Genomic DNA, 6,072 nt, shown 5'->3' with positions numbered 1-6,072 from the left:
AAAGCAACCTGAGACCAAGACCTGCCATCAGCCCTGAAGGACTTTCATTCTCTTTGCGAACAAGATGGACAAAAACAGCAGAGGATTATAGACATAAATCAGAATCTTAGCTTCACTGTCAACATTGTGCCTGAGATCTGCTTTTGATCAAAATGGAAAATAAATCTCCCTTCACAAGAATCTTCAGCAGAGAAAAGCTCAGCTCTGGTCAGACTGAGCAGGTTTGAGCTGGGAAAGTCTGACATCTGCTGGATGCAGCTGGAGCATCACACATTTCCTTCACTCACTGTTTGTGCCTGCTGCTTTTTAAAAAGCCATATTTCTGGGAATCATGTCAATAATGTCAAAATTTTAACTTAAGCAATACAATACTGTGAATACAAATATCACAAAACCGCAAAATATAAGTAAAATATACTAAAAGAAAAGTAATAGTACTCTTTATGCAGAATGACTTCTTTTTACTTTCGTTAATTATGTTGATCGTAGCCAAGGTTGTTTTTTTTTTTCCGCCTCCTCATCAATTGGACTCACTAAACTTAGTCATCTTAGTTCCAGTAGGAACTAGGAGGGAATTTACATAAATATGTCATTTATGGAAATTGTGTGTAAACATGTGTACACACTGTTTAGGTTGTTGCATGCTCCTCTTTGAGCATCATTTTAACAATCACTATATAAAGAGTCATATTACTCATAGTAATTTCACATATGATTTGATTTGAGTGCTGCACGGTGGTGGAGTGGTTAGTGTTACTCCCTCAAAGTTAAAGTTTGTGGGTTTGCATCTTTGGCCAAATGTGGCCTTTCTTTGTGCAGTGTGCATGTTCAAACTGCACTATATATATATATATATATATATATATATATATATATATATATATATATATATATATATATATATATATATATATATATATATATATATATACACACACACACAATATGTTCAAAGTAAAATGAAACTGTTGGCTTAAAAGTCTAAAATCTAAGGGAACATTTGCTTTAAAGTGTAATTGAAAATGGTATGTGTAGATATATGGTCAGTGTACTGTGCATATTCAGGCATTATAATTCCCCCTTTTCCTCATTTCATGTTATTTACTTCACATTACATGTATTCATAGTCGATTTGCTTTGTAAAACTGCTGAAACTGCAGCTCATTCAGGTTTTTTGCAGTAAACAGTGCACATATAAACGCTCCACAGCACTGAGGGAAATGGTTTCAGTCCATAAATGATGCACAGCTTCAGATCTGCACTTATCTGCGATGCACAAACACAAAACCAGCAAATACACACTAACACAACGTACATATGCACACAGTGGGTGTAAGTTAAATACAAAAATATTGAGGGTTTGGATATGGTTTGCTGTGATTATGCAAATGAAGAGAGTACATGGGGACTATGTGACCCAAATATGGAGGAGAATAATGATGAGCTTAATCACAGGCAGAAGATACTTGAGACCTCCACATGCTGTGTGACTGGGAATAAAACTGGGGAACAGATTATAAATACCCTCTGAACTAAAGACTGCCAGAAGAAAAAGGACATTTCCTACAGACGCTGACTGTCAGAGGAGCTAAACTTTAACATCTAAATGTGCAAATAGTAGGTTATGTTTTTTATTATTCACCAGTGTTAATATTCAGGATTTTTGTTTATTCAATTTCACATTTGTATTAAATAAATGTCACAACATTGACACAATTTTTTGCAGCACAGGAAAAATCGTAAGACTTCACCATTAACAAAACCAGATTTTCTTTGTGAAACATTCACATCTTTGTGTTTCCTTGTTTTCTATTAATGACCGAGTTAAAGTGTTGTGTGCAGTATTTTGTGGAAAAATGTTTCCATGTTTCCGATTTCCATAAATGTGTCGAATTAGAGCAAAAGCAGGACACTGTGTGTGAGAGACGCTGATTTTGCAATTGTGCATAGTACAGTCACCTAAATGACTAGAAGGTGGAAGTGCAACATACAAGGTTGTTCCCTCCCCAGTCTGGATTCCAAATTTGCAAATACGTTTATAATTTATTACTGTAACTAAGGGAAGATGACACAAAAGCGAAGAACTCTAACTGAGGGTGAAGCAGAGATGAAACAACAGACAAAAGAACCTGTTTCCCAGAGAAAATACTAACTGACCTTTACAGGATAGAGATGGTGGGAAGTACTACTATTTACAATAAATACAGAGTAAACACAAATGTAAACTATAAATGAAATAATGAGAAATCAGTATCGTTGTGTCTTCTGAATCTCTGAATCTCTGTTCCCTAATGGAAACTATGTCACATACATTTCTTTTCATGCTCCTCTGTGTATTTGCTACTTATGGGGAGCAGATGGTACAGTGTGTCAGGTGAAATGATGTTGTAATGAGTGTGAGCCTTTTATATCTACGCAGGCAGTGAGTCCTCTTCTCACAGAGGTCACTGCGTTGTGCTGCCATGTCTCTACAGTAGCCCACAATGGACAAACCGGACACAATGCAGACAAAATACAGTTTTTCAGGCCTTCGATTGACCAACATGGTTTCATAGTTAGAGGCTCATTGTGTCCTGTTGGTTCGACTCCTCTTCAAGAATTTGTTTGCAATTTCAAATGGCTCCTGTGCTTTTGTGGACAGAATTTTTAGTGTCTTATCTCACCTTCTGCTGTGGACAAATTTACGTATATTAATAAATCCTAGGCTGGTTATTGTCCACATTGCCGACCTGGATGTCCTGTTCCTGTCTCATGGTTTGTTCAGAGATGTGCAGTTTGAGTCTACAGCATTTTAAAAGTCTGTGTTTTCGATTTATCAGTGATGCACACTGAGATAAAGTTTGCGAGAAGCTCACAGGTTTAGCTCACAGGTCCATGATGTTTAAGATCCTGCTGGTCACAGTAAAGTTGACATGAAGCTCTGCTGACAGAGTTTTTCATACAGACACAGGGCTGCAGTCAAAGCTCGGTCACTGTAAGATGGCACTAAATCTTGATGATGGCACTGATCTCTCCTGTCCTGCTGTCCTGTGTTGCAGCCCGGCAGCCAGCAGATGTCAATGTTGCAGTACACCGTCCCTCCCACTGTATGAGAGCTGAGGAATCCACACCTATGGACAACTGAACGATGCTAATTCTGTTTCCGTCCACAGAAGCTGCAACAACACACACAGCAGCATGCGACCAACACGCTGAGGACAGCTGTGCTTCTCTAAATGTCCACAGTGCTGCATCTTTATAGGACAATAATGCAGGTTATACATGTTTAGCTGTTGCTAAAACACAAATCTCAGGAGTTGATTTGTCCTGGAAATATTTGCACAACGGAAACAAATACAGTATATTTATTTTTTAGATAACAAATTTAAAATAAAATAAAAATAAAGAAACCTTTGAAACTAATCTGAAAAAACAACAATGAAGTTTCTGGATGCAACACATTTGAATAAATGAATAAAAATGCAACTGTCGCTTGGAGGTGGGTGACTGAGTTGTACTATAAGGTCCCGGTAATCGTTGGGATTAAAAAGAAGACCCCTTTGATTGGGGTTTGTTAGTAGGTGAACATATGCCTGGTGTCTGAACCGGTGCTTCTCCTTTATCGAACAAGACCACAGTCCAGAGCCCAGACACAACAGTTTACTAACACTGGATTTAGAAAATGTCCCACTTCCTGCTTATAGTCATTTCAGCCACTTTACACACCTCATTAGTCCAGATTATTTTCCTATTTTAACTTGGTCTGAGGTTTAGTTATTGTTTAATCCCTGCTGATGTCTGAGAACATCACAAGCCATTGTGCTGTAGTTTGGTGTTAACACTCCATCCGTCCAGCTGGAGCTCTCAGAACAACAACTCACGTTTGGTGTGTGTCAGTCTGCAGCCTGGATGGTTTTATTACTCACTTTACCTGCTCAGCAGCATCACTTGGTGACATGTTTTTTCATTTAAAAAACACTTATTGTGGTGAGAAATGTCTAACAAATTATACCCACAATGCTTCAAAATGCTCTAGGTAACTATTGCTCACTTCATGTTCATGGCACAGATGAATAAACTAGTCCAGGTCCCAGACTGACAGAGACTGACAGAGACTAAAAATAAGTTTTAGTTTTAGTGTCTGTATGTGGATTGTTGGAAATACAATAGTTTAGAAAATGACCAAAGTTCTTCTTTAACTTAAGTCGACCTATTGGAGTCAGTATGAGAGATCCTCAAAGACCCCTGGCCTGTGTGTTTTCCAACTATCTTTGCCCCACAGCTTTTAATGGACCTGATCCAGATTTGAAAGGGATTCTGTGAGCCGCCACTCTGCCAGCAGTTTTTAACAATGTACAATCCAAGCAGACAGAAACATCGAATTTAATTTAACACTGTGTTTATACATTATTTGGCTTCTGTGGGAAACTCTTCCTCTTGAACTTCTTGGTGGACAAATAAAATCAAAGAATCACCGACTTTTCCACCTACAGATGAAAACATAATCAAACTGAAGCTCTGTCTGATGTCTAGCTCAGCTTGTTACTTGGCAACATTCTTGCAGCTCAAAGTGCAGTCATCTCTTGTAATCAGCTTCCTGTTGTGTGGCATTAATGTTTGGAGACCTCCTCTGACCTCTGCTGGGGACAATCAGCTGAAGAGCCAAGGTCTCCCGGGTCTGCTGCTCTGCGTTTACAGGCTCTAATTGATTTTCTGTTGTAATCTCAAGGTCTTCAAGCACATCTATACACAAACGCTGACGCTTCACGTAGATGAATTCGCTGGCTAAGAGCCAATTAGAACATGGATCTCTGTGGCAAACCAGCGTGAAGGTTGGGGGTTGGAGAGAGACACACACAGACAGACAACCATTCACACCTATGAGCAATTTACAATCACCAATCCACCAAGATGCTTTGGACTGTGGGAGGACATTGGAGTACTGGTAGGAAAACCACACAAGCGTGTGGAGAAAATGCAAACTCCACACAGAAAGGTCATCGAACCCACAGCAGCACTAACTGCATCAGCCAGAGATGTTCGTACAGTAAACAATAATGTCTTTGGCAACTATTAATATTTGTAGGTGAATATTACAGCCGAGTAACAACAGCATAATAGTGGGTAATAGTTCAGAAGTAATGAGGTAATATAGGTTAGTATGTATGTAACAGCAGTGTAATATGTGCACTATATCTAGGTAAGTGGCCAAACATCAGGTAGTTTCTGTGGAAAGAGCTGAAAAATCCAAAATTAGCTGTTTTCTTTTTCATTTTATGGGAATAAGTTAGTTGTTAGTTACTGATTAAAAAAAGAGGAGCAGACAGACCAAAGCAGCATGTAAACAAGGAACCAATTCTTCTTTTTTCTTCGTGCAAACATTGTCAAGCTTTCAGAAAAATTAGCCCTTGAACTCAAATCTGAAAAAGTTTGTGAGCGCACAGTCTGAAATAGACGAAGGCCTAAGACACAGTTCATCCATTATTACAGTGAACAATACTTTAAAGGCGCAGGATTCTTGTAGGAAGCCTGGTGGGTGTTAGGAGACAGTGAAGAAGCCGACAACACAGTGTTATTTTAGTCTGTTCAATGTTTGTCACAGGGCAACTGTGATATGCTTTCGAAACCCAAAGAAAAGGTCATTAGGGTCAGTGATGTGACAGGTAGGGCGACAAAAATACATCCAAGAGGTGAAACTGTAGACAAACTGCAGCCACTGAACCTGGAGTCTCCACATATCAGCTTCCCAGATCCCATCGTGCAGGAATTGGCCGACAAAGCTGCTGAACGGTTTCTGATCCAGAGTCTGCACTCAGGCACATGTGAGAATCCTTCAGTTGGGGGGGGGACTACAGGCTTGGACAGGCAGCTGTTTGTGTGTGGGGATTATGTTTTACTGGATGTGGTGATGAGCGTCTCTTTGAAGTATGAGCTGTGCTAGAATGAAGGAAAACCTGAGGCTTATGCATGACTGACTAAATGCTTAAAGCTCAACAGACGTAAGCTGTTAACGTGCTGAACACCTGGTGCAAGTTTGTCTTAGTAGAAGCTTCTTCAAGTGCACGAATCCCCAAACCAACTAGAGATTTAAGG

The sequence above is a fragment of the Channa argus genome, chromosome 21 (assembly GCF_033026475.1).
Source record: "Channa argus isolate prfri chromosome 21, Channa argus male v1.0, whole genome shotgun sequence".
Lineage (NCBI taxonomy): Eukaryota > Metazoa > Chordata > Actinopteri > Anabantiformes > Channidae > Channa > Channa argus.
The sequence above is the reverse complement of the archived record's forward strand: the minus strand, read 5'-3'. Positions refer to the sequence as shown.